The sequence below is a fragment of the Apis cerana genome, linkage group LG8 (assembly GCF_029169275.1).
Source record: "Apis cerana isolate GH-2021 linkage group LG8, AcerK_1.0, whole genome shotgun sequence".
Lineage (NCBI taxonomy): Eukaryota > Metazoa > Arthropoda > Insecta > Hymenoptera > Apidae > Apis > Apis cerana.
In genome coordinates this window covers 10065703-10078355 of record NC_083859.1, presented here as the reverse complement: position 1 = coordinate 10078355, position 12653 = coordinate 10065703, and the positions used below count along the sequence as shown (strand labels likewise).

Below are 12653 nucleotides of genomic sequence, written 5' to 3'. Positions count from 1 at the left end.
TTGTTCTTAGGTAGCAATGTCGTACTAACTTGATTGTGGTCATTATCGATTGCTCAACACCCCTTTATCGAAACTGGAGCATTTTGTTACCATGCTATCGACGAAAGGAAGCACGAAGTAAAAGTCCTGAGAACGGTCCTTCGTGAAATCGTCGATTATAAATATGTTCCCCTTAATGGTAGCAAAGAATTTTGTTGCGTTCCTCTGTCAGGTTCGATTCGAGGTGAAGAAAAGTGATTGTGCTTTTGTAACACATAGTTGACAGGGTGATACACATGCATTTCGATCTTAAGTTATGAGGCCATTATCGGTACTCTGGGAATAATGATCCAAGATTGGTAGAAATTCTTTAATCTTTTTCTTCTGATACGTTTAATGTAGCTAGAGAAATGTTGAGTATGCAGAAAATTGATCAACAAAAACGAATACCATTATATGCATATTTTTATTTAGATAAATAGTTGGTAAATTACGAATAGCGTGAAAAGTAGGTCGATTATTTAACCACACTGTTCGAAAGGATTGTCCTTTCGAATTCGTTCACTACGGGGGTCGAATGACGGCAGGGTTAAATGTGTTGATTAATTGATAACCGTGATTTGGGATCGTAAAGTGGCGTGGGTGCTCCAGATTGCGTGAATCGAGTGACTCAATATGGTCAGCCCTCGGGCAAAGTCCTTGTAAAATTATTTTCAGTCGAACAATCTCAGAAAATATTTCTTTTTTTAATTTTTTTATCATTAAGGATAGTATCAATAATATATTTGGTATTCCATTTATAGAAATTGTTTTTGTAAAGAGAAATTATTCATTAAAAAAAATGAATTAATATCGAGAATTATAATTGGTTCAAGGGATTCTGGATAATGATATAGACGTGGTAAGACACAATTTCAATATTCGATCGTCCATTGACTCTGATATCGCAAACTCTTTATGCAAATGACGTTGCTTTCTCTGGAAATCTTGTAGCTCCAATCTGACCGAGGAAAAGTGACAAATATCGCTTTTATCCGAATCTTAGTCACGATTTATTCTCCTCTGAATTATCTTATTTCGTTTTTGTTCATTTGCAGAACGAAATTTCATTATTTTTGTAATATTTTTCTTTTGACCTGTCTTTTTTCATCTTTTTTTATCTGTTTAAATCAAAGAGAAAGATTTTATTCTAGTTAATTAATTGTAACTAGATTATGGCTATTAAGCAAGTAAAGCCAGATTTTTAATTAAAAGAATTTTTTTTATTATTTGATCCCGTAACGGATCTGGTTTTTCATTAATTAGTCGTGCTTTATGATAATAAGTATTATGATAATAGAAAAGACTTTTGTGCTTGATGAAATTCTTTTCAATTAGATTCTTGTTATTTATTTACAAGATATATATATATATATTTCATATTTATGAAAAAAAAGAGTCAGATTTATTTCTGAAGACGAGTTCTATTATCAATAATATGCATAAATCATATCAAAAAAATTTAACGATAATTAAAATCAATTTGAGACGAGTTTTCTCAAGAAACAGTTACCTAATATAAACAGTTTACGTCTTCACTACTTCATATATCCTGAGAACGTGAAACCATTAATTTCCTTCGCATAGAATTTTAAATTTTAAATTTCCAATCCGAATAACCTGCATTGAATACATCATCATGAAATCATACCATTCGCAAAATAGCTAATTTAATTAATCCTTTCTTCGACCACTCGAACGTTTTAACGTAACATATTACGTTAAAAGCAAACGATCGATGTATCGATGCTATGTCAATCAATGGGCCGAAATTACGTCAGAAATCGAACAGAGGCGCCATTTTCGGCGTTCAATTGCTCCATTTCGCGATCGTTGGAGAGATAAGTGGGAATTTCGAAGGGCACGCGTGTCGTGTAATAAAATACGCGTTCTAAAATCCATCGATTCACTCGAAGAGGAGGGGGAGAAGAGAGAGAGAGAGAGAGAGAAACGTTCGACGCGAAAGTACTTGAGAAACTTGACTTTTTGCGCTCGATGTATTTTATTATGTAACCTGTCCTTTCGATCTACACGAGAACCTTTATTTCTCCTCCACCTCCGACATCTGGCAAGCAAATCGTCCGCGGATCCTCTTTCCAGCATCGGGTTAATTGAAAGATCGTGTATCTTGGACACGAGGCGTAACACGGCAGATCTATTAAGCGATTAATTTTATATAATTTTCAATAAAGATTTTAACACAAGTTAAACTTAATAGGTAGTAATCAAGCAGCTCGTTTCTACGACAAAAAAAGGATTCCAATTAAACAAATTCGCCGAATCCCAACTCATCTAACAAGTTTCGGAAAGAATCAACGAACAGCCTCGTTAATTTTTATTAATTATTCCTCGTCATATTTTTAACTCGTCAGTAAAGTCGTTTCCATCGTACAGAGATTCGCTCGTCCGCGGATCAAGGGAATTGATCTGGCCGACACGGACGACGATCGATGGCGGATCTCGACAGGGTTGCAAAACAGGAACGAGATCCGCTGGATCCGAGAAACAGAGGCGCGTACGTGGCGCGAAACGAGTGGGAGAGGCTTACGACAGTCGCATATATCCGCGTGGCAGTTACGCGGCATTTGTCGCTCTGTCTGCGAGAACGATAAAAGGAAATGGCCTCTGGTATCGCGTATCTGTACAATCACTCTCGAGAGCATGGTTCACCTAGATATGCTAATATGATTAGAAAAGAGCAAGGGACATTTGCAAGGCTTTTCCTTCGGCTCGACCGGTAAATTGCTCGCCTCTGTTACATTATAGGCCACACGTGCGCCATTGCGTTCTGTGTACGATTACTTCGCATTAGTCCAAATTATCGATCCGTGGATGCGATTGCACGCATTCTTGAATCTTTCTCTCTTTTTTCTTCTTTTTGTTAAAATTGTTAGATTCTCGTCGAAAATGATTTTTAAGCGATTCAATCGAGTAATTTTGAATTAAAAATTATTGTAATGAATTTAACTTTCGAAATATCGGAATAATTTTATCGGAAATTTCATAACGATTAATTCAATGTGCTTTAAATTTGCAAAATTTTCCGATTTTTATTCAACACTTTCAAAGTATCAATCATAATTTGATTTTCTACTTATTTTCACATTTTTCTGAATATTCTTGTCTTCCAGATGCGAGAGAAACATTTCACGCAACGCCTCGCTAATTGTAAATCAATTTTGTTTTTTGCACGAGATAAAAATCGCCAGGTTTACATTAATTATTGATGTAACGTTGCGATAAAAGAGTGATCGGCGACATTTAAAAGATTTTTTCTGAACGGAAGTGTTTCAGATCGATAATTATCAAAGGTTAACCGCTCGGCGATTAGCGTGCATAGCGGATAAATTATCTTTCAAACTCATCATTCTATCGCACTTTACTTTAAACGAACCTGTGATTTATTATTTCTTTTATTTATAAATAAATATAATTTCGCGAATATAATACTTCGTTCTTTAGCGATCTCCGTTCAATTCATATCACGTTTTCAAAATGTTAACATGTAATTGAGTTGCAAAACGCAAACATTTTGCGAAACACTTGCGTTGCTCTCTGATTTAAATTTCTTTTTTTAATTTAGTAACAGGAAACTTGAAAATTCTTCCATTTCAATTTTTTCCCCTTTCCTTGTTTTTTTAAGATCCGTGGCATAATTGCAATCTTTTAATTGTGATCTAACGATTTTTCACGATATATTAGGTATGCAACTTTTTTTTTTCTTTTACCAAGAAACGAACGAAGCGTACAAATTAAAACGCACGCGAATCACAGAAACTTGTTATTAAAAGACAATTTACTCGATCTACTTTCACGCCACGTGTCGTTCTCGTAAAAATATCCCGTTCTCTAAAAATCCTCATTGGCGCAAATTGCAAAATTATAAAATGTCGGGCTCCCCATAAAACGCTTTATTCCCGGCAAATTAATTTGCTCGTGCTCGGGCGCGAAGGGTTGAGACGGAAATTGCGGGTGTCAGTGGTAATTATGATCGGTTTTCTATGGCTCGGCATATTTCTAGGCACGCCGCGGCCGATAATAAAGTTACGACAGAGGCTGGCGTTAATGTTATGCGGGGACCCATGGCTGGCCGGTATTGTTGTGCCACTCAGTAGTCTGGTAGCACGTAGATAGGCCGGCCTAACAATGGTTAGCTCTCTGTCACTGTGGCATTATGAAATGATAACACTTTCATCGGCCGCAACGACCATAGTTAATCAATCGCTTTGACGGGATTGAAATTTCGATCATCCCATCATCGGCTCCGCCAATTTTGACAATTCAATCGCAATTAGAGATCACAATTAATTTACTCTCGATTACTCAATTTCCCCTCTTGTTATCGTGAAATGAGGATATACATATATATATATAATTCGAAGGATAATCACCATTACGATTGATTTGGAACCATTGATCGACATTTCTATTTCGAAATTAATTTCGTTCTCGACGAAATATAATGGTAATTTTGCGAGCTCGAACGAAACGATCGGTTCAAGTACGCCCAGGACGATATTGTCGTGCCATGTCAACTTGGGTCGAGCCGCAAAAGATACACATACTAATAACTGGAGCAAAGAGTTGTGTAAACCGGTGGGTGGCCGCCTTTCTCCGCAAGTTGCCAGCTTTAACACGATCGTTGTGCGCGAGAACACCACATTTCTGTCCCAGCCGCCGGGATAGGATTCTTTTTTTTCTTTTTTCAGCCGCGGAGACTTATTAATCGGGGATCGACTTTGTGCAATATTTTAAACGCCACTCGATATTTTAATTACGCTTCGTCACGGTGTCGACAGAGGAGAGTCGACGAAATATTGATGAAATAATACGAGAAGTAGCTCGTGAAATAAATCGTTGATTAAATAATAAGGGGGTTACTCTTTTGAGAAGCTCAAAAAATTATGGGTTGTTATTTTTGTTTCTTTTTATTCTTCTTGGAGGAGAATAATTTTTGTAATTGTGAGTTTGGTATTCTGACAATTATCATTATTATTTTTTCTTTTCCTTCGTGAGCTTCCTCTCTCGATCGAGACTCGCACCAAATTGGCATTTACCCCGTGATCTTTTCGATCCTAATAAATCCGTAGCGTCCGAGCAGATGCATCTGTTGATCAATTACGAAAGATATCTGTTTCTAATCCTGTAAAACCTTTCACTTCCTCGAACGGGGATTCATAAATTTCATTATCTCGCGAAGATTTATGCCAATTTACGATTTAACATTAAAATGGACTAGTTTTCCTTCTACTGACCTTTCGTCAATCGCGTTTCATTATTACAATAATCAACGTCTCGATTCCAGATATATCTTCCGTATATTATTTCTCTATAATATTCTCTTCGCGGAATATTAATAGCGTCGACACGATATTCGATTATTTGTTTAATATTTTCTCGATTTATCTCTCAAAATTCCCGCGAGAAAACAATAATCGAAGGGGCCGATGTTCGCGAATTGGAAGTCTGGATGATTTATTACGGCCGAAAAAAAAATGGCCGATGCCTTTTCGATCGGTGGAGCAGAATTGACGGAAAGCCGATCGGTTTTGCCGATAGAGGCGAATTCGAACGGCGAAACAAGAGGTAAAACGAGTGAATTGTCGCGAAGGCCATCCAGCTCACTTTTCCCTCGCACTTTTCTCAGCTGATTCTTAGCTCTCGTTGCGGCACTCTCTTTCTCTCCGCCTTCCTGTTCTGTTCTATTTTCGCGTCGCGCTCGTATCCAGCCCAGGGAATAGTATGAATTCCAAACAGCTGTCTCAATGCCGTGCGATCGAATTTTTTTTTCTTTTTTTTCTTCTTCGTTTCAAAACCTTTGTGTTCTCTAGATCGATCAATCAAACGCTTGCGTGCGTTTAGAGCGCGCACTAATCTCGACAAGAGTCGAAGAAACGAGTGAATTGGGTGCAATGACAATTTGTAAATATTATATTGTAATTATTATATAATAACGTTAATGGATCGATCGAGGGATGAAAATTTGGAACTTTCTCGCGTGAATTTATCTGAAAACGACCCTCGAGATTGAGAAAATATACTTCTTTTTAATATTTCCATGTTTTCATTATCATGTTTGTGAATTATAGAAACGTGACGTTGAGGATGAAGAAAGAGATATCGATCGATCAAAGAGCTATTAAATATAATTTAATAGTAGTTTAATAGTATAATAGTTTATAATAGTTTATATAGTTAATAATAGTTTAAAGTCAACTTTATTATTGACGTAATAGATAACGAAAAAAAAAAAAATTAAAACGAATAAATAAAAGAAATCCTGGTAGAGTAATAACGATGCAAATTAATACTTTGGAAGGAGTAAGAGATGTAGATTAATCTAGAATTACACTACGCGTGGACACGTTACAGATCCGGTTACCTTAAAATGTAAAATTCGACGTTAATAACAAGGCCAAAACACTCGAATTGCTGTGACGAATAAAAAACAAGACCACGCCCACGCGATCTAATTGTCGATTTCGTTAATACCTTTCAGAACCGATTAATCTATACTTCCATTAACATAAATTCCTCGAAGCAGTTACAGAAAGTTTCCAAAAAGATTGACGATTGGAGCGTAGAATAACAACAATATCAAAATTACAGTTAATGGTTATTTGAGAAACGGTTTTCGCCTGTGCACAAATTACAGGGTGCCAGAAGCGAAGATACATCGATCTACTCGCCTCTCTCCTCTTTTACCTCGTTCGTTGAGTATCGTTAACGCGCGAGGAATCAATGCAACCGATATTTATCATTTATGAAGTGGAAATTTAAAAGGAAATTTAATAATTTTCATCCTCTGATGATCAATAAAACACCTGTGTTTTCAAATTTGTTTTCACTTGGACGATTTCTTTCCTTTGAAGAAACTTAATCCCAAATCGATGTATTAAACTTTTATTCCAAAGAAAAGAATACATCTTTGAAGCATATTGTCGAAGATCGATCGGCAATTGTCAAAAAAGAAAAAAAAGAGAGAGGGAATTTTGACTTTCGAAAATTTCGATCATCGAAAATCGGTGTCCCCAAACTGGACACCAAAATATATTTTTCCACGGCTCCTGAATATCCTTGGACTCGGCCTCCCCTCCATTCTGGACCCGGTGATAGAGCTGTGGAGAGAGGGAGAGCGAGCGAAACGGTCGTTGGAGGGACAGAGAGGTTGAGGCCGGCCGAGCGAGCAGGAGAGAGAAGGAATGGATTTCGAGCTAACAGGAGGGATAAGAAAGCCATGCACGTACTCGGTTTCCAGTGGAACGACGACTTTAGTCTGACGATCGCCTGCACCGAGCGAGGTTGACAAATCTCGAGGTGTGTTCTTCGTGGGGCCCCCCCTCGTGCGCGTTTCCCTCGTGTGTTGCTCGCCAATAATTCCCACCCTCCCTTCCCCCCGTCCTCCCCCTCTAACCAACCCCCTTTCTGTTCTTTTATCAGTGCTCCTCCAAACCAACGATCGACAAAAAGAAAAGAAAAGAAATAAGGGGAGAAAGAAATTCGCGAAAGTGATATAAATAATAATAAATCGAACGGTTTATCCCGGATATATACATATACATATATATATATATATAAATATAAAATAAATCAAGACGAGTTTCCTTGTCACCTGGTTGAACGATTAAGAAAAAAAAAAAGAAAAGATTACACGTCATTCGAATATCGAACGATCCAAACGTACCAACTCGCAAGACACTCTATCCAGGGTAGAGTCTTGTTCCAGAGTCGGTTCTCCAGGTGTTTGGAAACCGATCTCGGCACGTGTCGCCCCAGGAATTCGTAACTCGAAGAAATCGTCGACGTGTTCTGTGCAATCGCGGTTATTTTCGTGCCCGCGGACAAAAAGAGGGAGGGAGAGAGAGAGAGAGAGAGAGGAGGAGAGGGGAAGAAAGTGTTTACCCGTACAGTGACTGATACTCAGGTGCATATAGAAGGTAATAACACGCTGAGTACGAGTTATATGTATATATATATATATATATATATCAATGGTGTTCGAGATTCGATCGAAACGATGAGGAACTTGTGGGTGTTTGGACACGATGACTCGTGCCCGTTGTGAGGAATACCCTGTGCGGTAACATGCGCGAGATCCTGCGTGCTTCAAGGGACAGATAGCTCGTCCTCGTCGAGGAGAATTCCCCTCCCCCCCTCCCTCTCTCCCCTCCCCCCTCCTCCCCCTCCCTCCGCGCTGCTGCTGATACCCAACAGCTGAGAACCCGGCCAGAATCTTGAAGGATTAATCGAGCGGGATACCACAGGTTCGTCGATTTTCTTTTCACCTTGATTCGATTGTCAATTTATAATTCGAGATTTAACATCGGATCGAGTAATTCTCTGAATGATTTCTCTGCGTGTTTTCTTTTTTTTCTCTTCTTCTTCTTCTTTTTTTTTTCTTTTTTTTTTCACTTATTACTTCATTATCATGGTAATAATCCCGAGATATGTTGAGATGATAGGATATGGAGGTTATATTAATAAGTTTCCGCTTATAAGGATTTGTTTAATTATCTATCGTGTTTGAAATTGGTATAGCCATTAATCGTATAGGATTGAAAATAATGGAAAAATTTTGATTTAAATAACGAGTTAAGTTGGCCAGCATTAGTTTTCCTTATGACATTCTCAAATGGTTATTCGTTACGTGCTAATAATAGCCTGTGGGTATTTTCGAATTATCGTGTTGAGGTAGCCTGTTTGCTTATATTATAATTCCATAAACATTTATAGACTTCTAATCATTATTATTTTTGATAAGATTCTCCATAAATTTCTATCTATTATCGAACAAGTATTCAATATATATACGTATGTATAAAACGCATAATGGCACAAGGATTTCTTAAATTATTATACGCTACAAATCGCCTATAAATACCTTCTATTAAATTTCTTTTCATTGTTGCTTTATTTCCTTTTAAATTTTCTGGGAAAATAATGGTCAGAAAATGATGAAAAATAACCCAAACACCACTTTTACACTGATAATATTCACAATAAACGCACAATAGGCTACAAAAATCTTCAAATTACCAGACCGATCAGCAAGAAATTACAGACATCGTATACCGAACTTCCACCTATCATTGCTTCACTTCCTCGCTCAGTTTCTCGCCAAATAGCCCGTAGATCTTGACACACGTCCATTAGAACACCGTTCAGCACCGTTATTTCCTCAACTAGAATTGAAATTGATCACCGTACCATGTACAACGATACATCTTTAAACCGCTTTTGAATCTATCGAATCGAGCAATTCACTGCACAACAGTGGGAAGTACGAATTCAATTACACCATCGGTTGCTCTGGAAACCATTCTCCGGTGAGAATATGTTTGCACGAATCCTGCCTCGATCGGTAAAAAAGGATACGCTAAATTATCGCGGAACCGTTCTCTACTTTCCTTAACAAGGAATAATAAGATCACAAGATTGATCGATACATCGATATATCAATTGTATCGATCAATTTTTGAGGTAGGAAGAACATTTTAAACACATTTTTGGATTAGGAAACATTTTGACCGGTAGTGTACAAGCAGCAAGGATTGCACCTTCTCGGCAGGAGGATTTTTTCGCGGGCAGGGTCTGGCAGTCAGGTTAGCCACCTGTTGCATAAGGGAATCCCCCACCTAACAATAGTGTGGAATCTTTATTTTTGTTTAGCGGGCCGCGACGGCCGCGTGGCATTAAGAAAGCGTGCCTCGCTGATGTCACTGATTGACGACCGCGTGAAGACAATTTAACGGGGATTCTCCTTACGTTTCGTGTTGCGTATTGGAGCCGTGAAACGAGCGCCATAAGCAATTGAAAGTCGATGACGCGGATTCTTCGAAAGGAATTATTTGGATGGCGTAATTAGAAATGAAATTTCTTTTTCATTCTTTGAGCAATGAATGGATGGGATGAAAGTTGAAGTCGTGCCATGGATTTCGTTTAAATTGAATGGAGATTTTTTTTCTTTTTTCTTTTCTTTTTTTTTTTTTTTTTCGAAAACTCGGGTATGTTTTATCTCTTTTAACGAGGAATTAATTTTACTTTTTTTTTGGAGGATGTGACGCGAAAATATTTTTCGTGTTTTTTAATTTTCGATCGGCAGTCAATTTTTTCTTTTTTTCCTTTTTGCCTTCGAAGATTAATCTACTTCGGAAGCGGTGCAGCAAGTTGCAGCACGTGGAAAAGGAAAGGTTGTACGGATTCCTGTATAATCGTCATATCACTCACGTTTACATCACGTGGATTTATTAGCATATTTAGAACGAGGCATCGACTTCGATAGAAACGATAATACGCAAGCTGCGCTTTGATTTATATGGTAGAACTCGCCACATAAAGTGAAACGGAACTCTTAGATTTCTCGTTGTTAGATAACGTCGCGAGAATGCTTTCTTATTTAAGCCACAGAGAAACGCCGCGATCTCGATTGTGAATCGGCAACAATAAATCTGACAAATAATCGATAACGAATAAACCTGGCCCATAGTGTCGATTCATATTTCGTTGTTAACGAATTTAAGGGTTGAATAAATTCTCTTGAACAAATATAATGAATTCGATAAAAATCTTCGATCCGATGTTAAAAACGTTTAAATAACTATAAGATAATTTCCGTTAATTTATATATATATATATATATTTTACATTATTAAAATACGACAAAGTATATATATATATCGAAATCTGTCAAGGAAGCAGGAAGAGGTCGAGTCGAATCGATCGATCTCACTGCTCATCATCGATCATTCTCCACTTCTCTTTTTGCCATCTTTCTATCGCCTGCTCGAGCGAAACGAGGAAAAGAATCATCAGCAACCTGATGATAACTTTCTACCAATTAGAGATCAGTGATAGCCATAAACGATCTCGATTTTCTTTCGTTCCACACAAACGTTTATTCAAATAAATCTTCTAATTTTTTCTTCTTCTACAATCTAATATCGCTATCGTTTGCAACGAAAAAAAAAGTATATTTTTTCGAATCTGCTTAATAAAATCGGTTTCGTAATCGTTGCCAACCACGAAGAAGAGACGTTTCAACTTGGAGAACAAATAATTGGAATAATTTATTTCGTTCGATTCAACCAATAATCCTAATAATTTGAAGTGGAATCGCAGGGTTTTAAGAAAAATTTATCTTTATTAATCTCACGGGCTGCTGGATATAAGAGCCGCGATTTCGTATCTGGCGCCATTTATCCCCGGTGTGCTAGGTTTCTTCGCGGGGCACAATGAGCCACGTAATCGAAGGGATAGCGTAAATTCCATTGTTCGCCGTTTCAATTTATGCGGCTCAATTCGACACAATAATTTATTGTTCAGCCCGTGAATGAACGCCTTTCTCCGCTGGACCACACCAGTGGAACCGGTTTAGAACCGTGAATCGTCTGTTCGGTTATCGAATCGATCCACCAGCGGAGGAGGAAATTATTTTCATTAATGAAAATCGTCTCTGTATGTACATATATATATATATATATCGTTTATAACCAATTAACCGGACGAGCTTACACGGTTCTCGTGTACGTGTGTGGACATACAAATATATACATAACCGATAATATGGCCAATCGATCGCGGACACGAGTGATTAATACTGAGTTATTATGTTTGGCTTTGAGAATCTCAAAAGTTCGTTCACATTTATTCCACGTTTGCCGTTTAAACGTGTAAGAAAGATGTAACAAGAATGTTAATTTACTTTGTACTGAGAAAAAAATAGTTATTGATTAATTATAATAACAACAACTATTGAAATAATATAATTATTCGCGATTACCAGTAGATGATGATAACGAGAATAAGGTTGCTCGATAATTTGATTTTAAACTTTTCCAAAGAAATTTCCAAAGAGTTTAAGCAAAACGCGCAGAGTCTTGATTATCGTTAATTTTGATCAATTGAAAAAAAAAAGTGGCGACGATTATGGAGAATCGGCAATTATCGTGAAAATTATTCGGCGACAACAACAAATAAACCGACTGACATTTCTGGCTGGCATAAGTTACATAAAATCTCCGTTTCCGAATCGAAACAGAGAAATCTATCGAGTCGGGTGCTGCGCATTGGGTACGGCAACAAGAAGACCAGAACTATCGCCAGCAGGGATAGTTGCTGGACAACTAACTGGGTAACCAGTTAGCTTTCGTTTTCGATAACCACTTGTTCAAATGTCTGCATTCTTTCTAAAGGTCGGTAATCGTGCGTAAGATCCGTGCCAACCGTGTTTCCAATCAGAAAAATCGCGAAGGAACCGGATAAAAATTTCCTATTTTATTCTAATTGGCCGATTCCGATTTCTTTCCATTTCCAAATTCAACGATAATACCGGCTGAAATAATCTGCGAATAACCTGAAACTGAGATAAAAGCGTAAAAAAAGGAAAGAAGAAGAAAGAAGATTCGTCGATCTTTAAGAAAATCGATAGCGAATGGCGTGGGATAGAATGGAATAGATGTTGCATTATAAACTTTATAAGAAGGATGAATAAGAAAACGAATATTTTCGATAAACTTGACGACTGAATTCGAATCGATTTCAAATTTCAAGATTATATCAAACTTATAACCGGCCGGAAATTACGTAATTGACGAAAACTGGATTTCTTGGGTAATCGAGCGAAATGAAAACACATA

At 37.5% G+C, this 12653-nt stretch overlaps 1 protein-coding gene across 1 annotated transcript in view; it reads left to right on the top strand.

Annotated features, from left to right (window-relative positions):
• The window catches only part of LOC108002592 (FK506-binding protein 5), a 55250-nt gene that overhangs the window by 4271 nt on the left and 38326 nt on the right, over window positions 1–12653 (top strand). The gene's annotated exons all lie outside the window — the stretch shown is intronic.